Raw genomic sequence first — 11690 nt, 5'->3', positions numbered from 1 at the left:
TCCAGTGGTTGCAAAATGTTTGGGAGGTATTGGCCTCAAAAACCATGTCTGGGACTTTTTAACTCTGCTTTTGTTTTGAATTTACAAGCTCAGACACAAAAAAATATGGCAGACAGAAATCATAAATCAAACTTTCAGCTGTAAGCCACTTTTACTTTGTTTTGAAAACTAATGTCAAAAATACTTGACAAAAATTTTAAGACAAAGTGAAAGCTACTTGAAGTTTGACAAGTGATTTCTGACAGCCATTTTTTGCATTTAAGGTTATCATTTCAAAACTAAAACATAAGTCAAAAATCCCTTACACAGAGGCCAATACCTGCCAAACATCTTGCAATCACCGGATGTTAAGTTAAATGGTTGCATGGGCAATTTATGTTTATATTCCTCAGTAAATTTACACTTAAGGTCTTGAAGTGGGTACAGTTTTGAGTTAAGGAAGTTTGATTTCTTACATTTCTCCTTTCCTTAAGCTTTAAAATGATGTACAGCTTTGGATACTTTACTCTAAAGCTGAGCACTTACGGGTCTTTGCACATAACACAGTCAAAAAGGTTTAGTGTAACCTTAAGTGTCTACATGGCCCATGACTATTTGTTTACTTGACATCTCCACAATGTGTAGACAGGTGTCCCATCTAAATTATTGAAAGGCTCAGTGCATAACAAATAAAGCTAAACTGAATAGTTAAAAAGCATTAGAATCAGACAGGCTTGGGGACATTTGCCTACACATCGTAACAATGACAAGGAAAAGAATAGCCATAGGCCATGTAGACACTTCAAAGCCCTGAGATGGCTACATAAACATCAATGCTGGGCTTATGCTAACAAGAGACATTCTGGCCCCAGTTGATCAAAGAGTGGATAACTTTATCCAGCAGATAAACCACCATCTAGCAGATAAAATGTACTCAACTATCATATCCACTGGATAGCTACTTTTCAGCTGGATAATGTTATCTACTCATTAAACAACCGTGGCCAGGTCTTCATGTCTGATGTAAACATGTTACAGCCTGGCAATGATGATGTAACAAGCCCCGTTTTAATAAAGAGCAGATTGATAAAATTAATGTTATCAAAAGACAGCCTTAGATCAAAATTGTATGATAAAAAATGCTGTTTTTTCTGTGCTGCACTTTGATTTCAGCTATAATATGGTTGTCATTGTCAAAACAATATTTCCCAGCTGATGATTTCCATGATTCCTTTTGCCTGTTTCCATGGCAACAGTGTGATATCTATACAGAGACCTTAGATATTTTGCTTGTGACAAAGTAATTTCCTGAATTTTTACCAAAAAATTGTAAACTAATTATTTCATTCAAATTCTCTACACATCCTGCTCAAAATTGATAATACCTCCACCAATCCTCAATGGATTGCATTTCAAATGTTAAACTGAATATTAACCTCCAACGAAAGCCTCACTTGACATAACAAATGTTCCGGTATTCTTATTCACTCCCTGATATTTCTTAAACTACAAATGGTCACGCATTAGACTCAGTTTGTTTGGGTTCCCTACATGCCAACAACTAATACAATCAGAAGACTTTTGAGTTCAAGAAAATTGGCTTACAAGCTATAGTCCAAGTCTTTACCAAATGGGGGTTTATAGCTCAGCTTAATTTTTTCCAAAGCTTTTGTTTTTCTGGCATTTTGGTCCCAGAATTGTCTGAAGAACAGCGAGTCAGTTTACTTCTTGTTTATGAGGCTTGACAGTCAAAAGTTTGGTAGCATCTTCTAACTATTTTTAGGGAAGACCTTTACCAAACATGTTTTGATTTTCAAGGTCACATAGCAGTGAAATCAATGCTAAAAAGGTAAGAAGTTTTTTTTGCAAAGTAAAATCTAAGCTTTGTTTCATTGCCAACGGCCCCTTTGCTTTTGTTCTAGTTTCATCTTGTCATCTAATTTGTGGTGGCATAATAAAAAAAATGTACCAGTTGGGATCAATCAACATTTGTTATTTCACATAAGGCCAGAGGTGGACAGCTATAATATTCAGTTTAATGCTAGAAGTGAAAAACAAAAAATATAATCTGTTCTGAAGTAATGACTGTAATATTCTAAAATCGAGTGCCTATCTTAAAATTCTGAGGAAAGAAATTTGGTCCATTTGGGTCCAAATATCAATCTGCTCTTTATTAAAATAAACACACCCAAGCCAAGTAAAGTCCTGCTTGTCTAGAGTACACCCAAGTTGACTTATATCCCACATACAGTTTAACTGTTTATTTCAATTTCTAGTGATTGGCATGATGACATCATGTTTCTACAATGATAAAATGTCTTACAGTGCAATGCAGCTTTGTGATGTGAGTAGTTGATTGGTTTGGCTTGACTTCCAGAAGACTGATCTTATATTTTTAATAATTCCAATGGACAGAAAATCAAGCAATCTTTCTATTTCCTTCATCGTATCTACAAAACAGTCATTGTGCTGTGTCAGCATTTTTTGTTTCTAAAAGTTTATTATCTGTGCGTGAAAACATAGTTAATAAAAGGCAATGGTTATGAAGCCTGACAAATTTCTTTGTGATATGTTTTTGTTAGCATTTTTGACCTTGACAGTGCACAGACGACAATAGATTTTGAGATGTGTTGGAGCAACTGACCAATAGAAACGTTCGTGTTAAGATATTCAACTGTAGTGTGAACATTCAAACAAAGGATTGTGCACTGTCGTGGCCCTTCCAACATACATTGCAGCACCATTGTTTTCATGACAAAGTTTCATAACCGGTCCCTCAACTAACTATGGTGAAGAGCATCCATGTCATCTTTGTGAAGTTAAACAGTCTTCAGAGTGACAAACTAACTGTTTGTGTGAGCTGAAGATCTGGCAAACTTTAACCATTGATCACCAGCCATTTCAAAGGTTTTCTAAAATTCAGCAAATTTGGCAAAGTGGTTATTTCCAACTCCATGTGCAGTAAAAATACAGGGCAAAAAAAGCAACACCCCTTTGGTCTAAAAATAGTAAAAAAAACTAATCATGGAATAAAATACACCAGTTGCCAATTAAAAATTTTCCAAAAAACAAACTTGAAAGCAAAAATTTCCAAAATTTCAATTAAATTTGATCCTTGATGGGTGAAATTTGATCCGTCTCGAGGGCATGTGTTTGTTTACCAAGATTACGCAGTTGTCACGTTTTGTCAATGAAAACAGAAAGAAAAACAGACCAAAAGCTTTCCTAAATGAAAAATTAATTCAGAAGTCTTTGTTTACGCCTGAGAAAGAAAGGCGTATAATTCTAAATGCAAGACTAGCGACATGCAAGTGATTTGAAGGATCTATAAGTCCATTTCGAGGTGAATTTATGGACCCGTGTCGTGCACATTTTTCAAAAATTTCGAAAAAAAACTGTCCAGAATACAAAGAATTGGTCAATTAGAATAGTATTTCAGTACAAATTCACAATCAACCCCGTAATTTTTTGGCTGTTGAATTCTCAGAAGTACTCGAAAATTTCACAACCATGTAAAAGTTGGTCTTTTGTCTGATAACTGGATGCAGACATTGGACAGCAGAACTTTACTTGGAGATGTAGAAACAAGGAGAAGTGTTGTTAGCATCAAATCCAAAAACAACCATTTAAAATTTTGTTGTTTGTCCATTAGACAATTGTCCGAAGCTCAATTCCAAATGTTCAAACAAAAGTCGTCCAACCCATAATACATGTAAATGCAATTTAAGCTGTTGAGATAGTAGTACAAAATTTGTACTGCTATCTCAATGTGCTTCCACATTTCACAACACTTCTCCTTTTAATGCTTGGTTCACTATTGATAGAACAAAACAAAAGATTATCTACACTGTCCAGCTGGTCACCACTTGAGCAGTGCACATCTTCCGTCATCTCATCATGCCTCTGGTCCTGTAATACAAATATGCAGACGTTAAAAAATCAGGCCCAGTGACTCAAATTTGCCACAATTGTTGTTTTATAGATTGCTGGACGATTATTTTTAGGGAAAAAAAACAAGGCAGACAAATCACAGGGTTATGCTCCAAATGCCAAGTTTATTGTATTGTTCTATGACAGAAGAACAAAATTGTACAATTTGAAATTCTGTGCATAAACTCCTTTAATTTACCCCTCAAATGTAACAATCAACAAAACTCTAATGCAGATTTACCACATGGCCAGGTTATAACAGTATTATTTTTCACATGTTCTTGTTTATAAACACATTACAAATTAATGCCAACTCTAATGCATTGTTGTTCTATGCCATGCCCATATTGTTGTCATTCTATCATGCTCTTTTTGTCACATAAATTGGACCTTGGGCCTGCCATCGGGAGGGAGGTTACTCAGAGATTTTTTTTTTGGTAGTACATCAATCTGCATTTTGCAACATTGTTCCAGATTAGATACCAAAACCTTATCTCAGACTTTTTGACTAAATTCTTCATACCACTCCACTGATAATAGTAGTAAATAATAGTAAATAATGCACTATTTGAGACCAAAAGCCTCTGATTTTTAAACCCTTTCCCACACTAAACTGGGTGAAAACACAAAACCAAACAAGATCTTGGAAAAATTAGCCAAATTGCATTTTCCTATTATTCAAAGAGGTACTGACTCCTCTTTTTTAACAACAAATCACCAGCTGTCCAGTTTCCAAGGTATACTTTGATCTAAAATTGGGTCAGGATTTGGAGCACAGATGGCGCCTCCCCTCCCCAAAATTGCACGCAGTATCAGTATTCCCACCACCCCACCCCCTCCCCCCAAAAAAATACCGAGAACTTCCCCGCGTAACCCCCGCGAAATTCAAACTTGGCGCTTACAAAGTTAATTACCCCAATTTTAAATAATTCTATAGCTTTTATCCAGGAATTATTTGCCGATCAACTCGAAACTTCAACACCCCCCCCCCCCCCCCCCGGGCATTTGAACTTTTGAAGATTGGATCGTTCAAATTCCCGCCCCCTCGGGCCAAAATGGTGTTCAAATGCCCCACCTTATCGTCGGATTTGTCTGTCAAATGCCCCTCAGTAAAGAACAATCGTTGTCGCCTCCTTGTCGTGAGTTACTACAAAAACCACAACTCTGACAACTTTAACATTGAAACTAATGATTGGAAATTGAATTTATTAAGTTAAAATGAGTTACCCGCTACGTAGACTGTTCGAGTGGCAGGGTATTCTGCAGTTTAAGCCAAACGGGCGGTTTTTCATTCGACAATGTTTTTTTTTCTTTAACTGTTCACTGCTGTTAAGTGTTTTATGGCTATTCTAAAAACCTGGCTCTGCAGACACAAATGCGGGAGAAAGGCGCAGCTTGACTCATTGCATAAAAAAACTACATTTTTTAAAGAACTAGAAATACATATTTTAAAATTAGTTAGCCGGCTACGTAGAATGTTGTTCGAGCGGCAGGATATTCTACAATTTAAGCCAAAGCGGTTTTTCATTCGACAGTGTTTATTTCTTTCACTATTCACTGCGGGACAAAGCCGCAGCTTGACTCATTGTATAAAAAATCTACATCGTTTATATACGATCTATAAAAATAATTAACATTTAAGCACTCTCACTTTTGAAGACCTTTTTTGTAAGCTTTCTTTGTAATGCTGTATCTCTTCCTTTAAAACTCTTCCATCTCGTCCAAACACGTGTTTATAGCTGTTAGCGACTTCGGCACCCCCCTTCCCCCCCCCCCCCCAAAAAGCGATTTGAAACCTGACACTTTCGGTTCAATTTTCCCCACCCCACCCAGGCAAGGTCAAATTCCCCACCCCCGGGAAGGCCTTACCCGTCAAATTCCCCACTCCCGGGCACAGAATATAGTCAAATGCCCGGGGTTTGCCCGGGGGGGGGGGGGGGGGGGATGTTGAAGTTTCGATTTGATCGGCGCATTAGTTACTCAAAACACTGTCATTACATAGTTTTAAACTCGCAAATAACTAAATACGTTGTCCGAATGTTTTAATTAAGAAGACCTACCTTCGCGATGTTTTCCCGGTAAGCTGAGTCAGGTCGCATTCAAACACAAACTTAGAACCTTGCAAACACCTGAAAAACGGCACATCTGGTTTCTGTATCACATTTTAAATGCGTTTGAAACTTGAACCACAATTATAAAGACGTAAAAACGCAAAATTTTTCCAAAAAAATACCTTGAAACCCAGAGATGAAGAAAGTTTGCGGCCACGTTTGGTTATGGGGTTGCAAAGCCTTTTGGGTCAACAAAATTTAACACGTGATGACGCCACGTGTCAAACTCGTGACAAAACTCATTTCCAGGCGGCACTCAAAAGGGGTTGAGAAAAGATAACATCGGCCTAAGGGAGGTGACGTCATCAGGCTATTCTTCGGAGCAGCCACGAACCGAGATCCGATTATACCGGAAATTGACCTGTATTCACTCTCTTTCAGTAGTAATGGCGGACGGCGTCGGGGAAATAAAGACTTGGAACGTTTGTTAGGATTCGTTATGGTAGAATACAGAGTTCTTTCCACTTTCGTTTCTCGGCGTCTGAACACTGACCTCAAGGATTTTACGTTCGATTTGTGGAAGAAACGTGGAACTATGAAAACAGTCAAGATTTGCTCAGGTAACATCGACCTACGGGAGGTTAACATCGACCTAAAGGAGGTTAACATCGGCCTACGGGAGGTTAACATCGACCTAAGGGAGGTACGTTTTATAGCACCACGTTTGTATCGTATGTGTTATACTGGCACAATCGTACACATGGAAAGCTTATTTGCAAGCATTAAAACTTACAATCTTGCAGGAGCTTTTCTAATCATTGACCTGAGTGTCATTTCATTAATTTTATTACCAACTCATAACATCCACCTACAGGAGGTTAACATCTACCTAAGGGAGGTACAGTGGCTTACAGTGTTTATTTTATAACTTGTGTATTATAAAAGTCAATTCATAGGCATAGAAGCTTACTCTCGAGCAGGGAAACTTGGGATCATAAGGAGCTTTTCTATCATTGACTTGAATTTCATAAATATTTTCATTTTTACCAACTCATAACATCCGCCTATAGGAGGTAAACATCTACCTAAAGGAGGTTATGGTATTATAATAAGGAAGGATGGACTTGAACAAAGCTTACGAATCTTAAGGGGCTTTTGCATTTCGTGTACATGTTGTTAAGAATAAATTTATTTATAAAGAAGTGTTATTATTATTATTATTATTATTATTATTATTATTATTATAATTTAAAAAGCCTTTTAATCTCACTAGAATGAGATTAATGAGAGTTTTCTCATTTTTTTATTTACACTCATAACATGGAATATAATATATTATCAATATTATTTTTTGGCAACACACTGACCTATGCTGGGCCATTTATATTCATCTAATGAAACAATTTTACGGCCATAAAGATTTGCTGTGAGAGGTGTTATGGGTTTAAATAGAAAAAATGCAGGTGCATTAAAATAGCATAATAGCTGTTATGATGATTAAAGGCAATTGTTTTCTTGTTGTTGTTGTCGTTTTTTCTTGGTTGACCCCATCAACCTGTAATTTCCACATTGAATTTTGCTAGAAGTGACTGTTTATGACTGTTGAAATGATAGATCATTTTTAAAAATATAACCCTCAATATGTCAGAATTTATTTTTAATTTAATTTGTGATCACTTACAAGAGGTTTGACTGTTTGACTGCTTATTACAATACATTAACAATATTGGTTTTATTTTATTTCTTTTCAGAATTCAATACTTAAATTGTGCAGACCGCTGAAGAAACTGCTACTTCAAAGACACCTATGACTCATCAATTCCTCAAAAGACATTGTGTACAACAGATGTTGTTGAACTGTTATTGTCAAGCTTGACCTCTCGTCATTTGGCAAAATTATGTAAAATTTGATATTCAAGTTTGTAGGGTTAATTGACGGAGGCTCTCCCATATAATGATGGATTGGATGCAAATGGTCATAATTTTGTTCCTCTCTGGCAGGAAATTGTGTAGATTGGTATATATGTACCACTTAGAGTACAAAGATACAAAATGACCAACATTTTTAAGTAATGTTTAATTGGAAGAAAGATTCTTAGTCCTTTCTAGAACTTAAGGACGGTGCCTACTATTGTTACTGCGCATACGTTCTGTGCATCTGGAGATGCTCGGGTTTCCTATGGGTGGTGCCTACTATTACAGGGATATTTTTGCGCACTTTAAAACTATGCGGAGAAAGCAGAACTTAGCAAGTGATTTTGGTTTCCAAAAAGAAAATTGGGGGGAAATCATGCATTTTTCAGAGATAATAAAGCTTCAATTTGGAAAAAAGCGCCCTACATTGCTTTGTATTTTGTTGCTTTTTAGAATAATTGTTACTTGGTTATCTCTAAAAAATGCGTGGTTACCCCCAATTTCCTTAAATTTGGCTTTCAATACCCGCTACCGAGATCTGCTTTCCCCGCATAGTAATAAACTGTGCAAAAATACTTTGCTATTAGTAGGCACCGTCCTTAAGCTGTTGTGAAAAGAAATCCCAAAAATATAACTGAGGGTCTTTCTTCTACTTAATCTTTCACTTGATATTGAAATGTATCTTTCAAATATCCATATTCAATTACAGTTATGGTTGCTAACCTTTGTGGCTATTGAGTCAAAAAGATATGACATAAAGAGCTATTATTTTGTAAGTCAACAAATCAGTACCTCAAGTAAAGGTCAAAATGAAATTGAGCCATGCCATGAACCTTTGAGTGTGCTTTTCAAAAGATCCAAATGACCACCCCTAAATGTTTTCATTTTCATTTTTTAAGCTCATGACGTGTCATTTGTTATCAAGTAAGCTCTATGCTTCTAAATACGGGTGGAACATTGTCATGAGTTGGAGAACAAGTCAAATTTGAACAAAAAATAAATGCCTTGTCCCCCCCCCCCCCCCCCCCCCCCTCTCCGACATGGCATTTGACCATGTACCATGCCTGGGAAGAAGGGAATTGAATTTGGCTGGGGTAGAGAAATTGAACTGAATTTACACTGTACCTTTGGCATTGGAGAATTTGGACTTTTCTCTTTATTTTTCTTCTGTTTGAATACAATAATTATTGAACAACTGAGACAATATAATATATAATGCTCTTTATTCATAATGATAGTACAAGAGAGTGCATGGTAATAAGTAATACCTGTAAATCGATATTGAGATGCCGAAGCCGGGGGCTTATATGGCACAATTCATACAGGAGATTGGTCAAAATGGTGCAATTACTTTACAGTTTACAAATAAATAAATAAATAAATAGATAAATATTAATGTTAATAATAGTGGTGATAATAATAATAATAATAATAATAATAATAATAATAACTTAAATGAAAAAAAATTAAATAAATAACAAATAAAATATTAAATTAAGCTAAGCCGTGTATACGAGAGTTCAAAAGGACATGAATTCACAATTTGATTGGAAGTAATCTTTAAGTTTTTGTCTACAATTCGAGACAGTAAGCGAATTACCTAAATCAAGAGGGTTGTCATTCCAAATTTGAGGGCCTTGTGCATGAAGTGCAAAAGCCCCTTAAAATTCATAAGTTTTCTTCAAGTCAATTCTTCCCTATTATAATACATACTTGCATGGTGCTATAAACATCATGACCTCCCTCGGGTAGATGTTTACATGTACCTCCTGTATACGTAGGTGGAATTGTTATCGCTTGGTAATAGTAAAATGAAATTCAAGTCAATGATAAAAAAGCTCCTTATGATCCCAAGTTTCCCTGCTGAAGAGTAAGCTTCTATGCGTATGAATTGAGTACACAATATCTTTTGTGGAATTAATGAGTCATAGGTGTCTTTGAAATAGCTGTTTCTTCAACGGTCTGTGCAGTTTAAGTATTGCATTCTGAAAAGAAATAAAATAAAACCAATATTGTTAATGTACTGTAGTAAGCAATGAGAGAGTAATGTACAATCGTCTTTTAAGGTTTCTTAATAATCATAACATTCTCTCTGACAATCAGTATGGTTTTCGCAAGCATCACTACACCGCTAGCGCTTATGCTCTTACTTGTTTATATGACAAAATCTCTTCCGCCATTGACAATAAGGAATGCACAGTTGGTATTTTTATAGACTTGTCCAAGGCCTTTGCCACCGTTGATCATAACATTTTGATTTCAAAATTAGAGCATTATGGTGCTCGTGGCACTTCACTGAGAGGGTTCGAAAGCTATCTAAGCAATAGACAACAATATGTGGAATTTAATGGTGTCAGTACGGAGTCTTGCGAAATTAAGTGCGGGGTGCCCCAGGGTTCTATACTAGGTCCCCTACTCTTTCTACTCTATATAAATGATCTGTGTAACGTGTCAAGGGTCGTGGATTTTATTCTTTTTGCAGATGATACAAACACATTTTTCTCCCACAAAGATTTTAACTTGCTTCCTGGAATCTTGAATTCTGAAATGCTTAAATTAACTCAATGGTGTCGAGAAAACAAGCTGTCCATTAACTTTAAAAAATCAAATTTTATGGTTTTTAGACCACCCCAAAGGAGGAAAACACTTGATATATCTATTGAAATTGACAACAATGCAATTGAACATGTGAAAGAGACAGTATTTTTAGGTGTTATCCTCCATGAGCATTTGTCATGGAAGCCTCACATTCTTAGTGTTTCTAGAAAAATATCAAAATCAATAGGTATTATTTATAAGTCTAGTTTTTGCCTTCCCAAAACCTCCTTACGTTCCTTGTACTATAGTCTAGTTTACCCTTACTTACTTTATTGTGTTTCTGTGTGGGGATCAACATATCAGTCTAATTTAAATCGGATTATTGTTCTGCAAAAGAAGATAATCAGAATAATATCTAAAGTTTCTTTTGATGCTCATACTGGTGTTCTTTTTAAAGAACAGGAGATTTTAAAATTCTCTGACATTTATTTATACCAAATAGGTAAATTTATGTAATTTTTTAAAAGAAGCTTACTTCCAAATTATTTTCGCGATATGTTTACTCTTGCAAGCCAGATACATTCTTATAATACAAGAAATTCCAACCTTTTCTATATACCTTATTGTTGAACTAATCTTCGAAAATTCTCAATTCGGTTTCAAGGTCCTACGCTTTTCAACTAAATAAGTCGTGAAATTCAAAACAGTGAAAGTATCAGTTTGGCAAAAGACTTAGAAAATTCCTTCTTTCTAGTAAGTTAAATTGACTCTTTGTTGAGCTACACACCTTTTTCTCTTTTTTTTTCTTTCTTTTTTTTTTTTCTTTTAAAAAAAATTAATTGGAATTTTCATTCAGTACCATTAACTTCTATGGTTTATCCTATAGTTCCAGGACGCCTATAGTTAATAAGCCCCAGGCTTCTATATAGGCTTCCTAGCCTTTAACACATTTCATCTTGTAAATAGTTTAGTAGGAATATTGTGTATCATCTTTAATGTATTTATGTTGTATTTTTTGGTTAATGGCAAATAAAAAAAGAAGCAGTCAAACAGTCAAACCTCTTGTAAGTCAGATCACAAATCAAATTAAAATAAATTCTGACATATTAAGGGTTATAGTTTTGAAAAATGATCTATCATTTCTACCGTCATAAACAGTCACTTCTAGCGAAATTTAATGTGGAAATTACAGGTTGATGGGGTCAACCAAGAAAAAAATGACAACAACAACAAGAGAACAATTTATTGCCTTTCACTGTATAATTTCCATGTTATGAG

General features: G+C 35.6%; 2 long non-coding RNA genes across 2 annotated transcripts; one reads left to right on the top strand and one right to left on the bottom strand.

Annotated features, from left to right (window-relative positions):
• Positions 1-3489: 3489 nt before the first annotated feature.
• Positions 3490-6231, bottom strand: LOC146458157 (uncharacterized). The gene is made up of 3 exons (XR_014858343.1): positions 6143-6231; positions 5970-6038; positions 3490-3888 (listed from the first exon to the last, which is right to left on the bottom strand). It is a non-coding gene; the product is annotated as an uncharacterized LOC146458157 (long non-coding RNA).
• A 56-nt stretch (positions 6232-6287) lies between these two features.
• LOC146458156 (uncharacterized) lies at positions 6288-9619 on the top strand. Its single transcript, XR_014858342.1, has 2 exons — positions 6288-6663; positions 7712-9619. It is a non-coding gene; the product is annotated as an uncharacterized LOC146458156 (long non-coding RNA).
• Positions 9620-11690: the final 2071 nt, after the last annotated feature.

This window comes from Pavona decussata, unplaced genomic scaffold, assembly GCF_977016875.1.
Source record: "Pavona decussata unplaced genomic scaffold, jaPavDecu1.1 SCAFFOLD_234, whole genome shotgun sequence".
In the NCBI taxonomy this organism is placed as follows: domain Eukaryota; kingdom Metazoa; phylum Cnidaria; class Anthozoa; order Scleractinia; family Agariciidae; genus Pavona; species Pavona decussata.
This window is presented reverse-complemented; position numbering and strand designations above follow the sequence as displayed.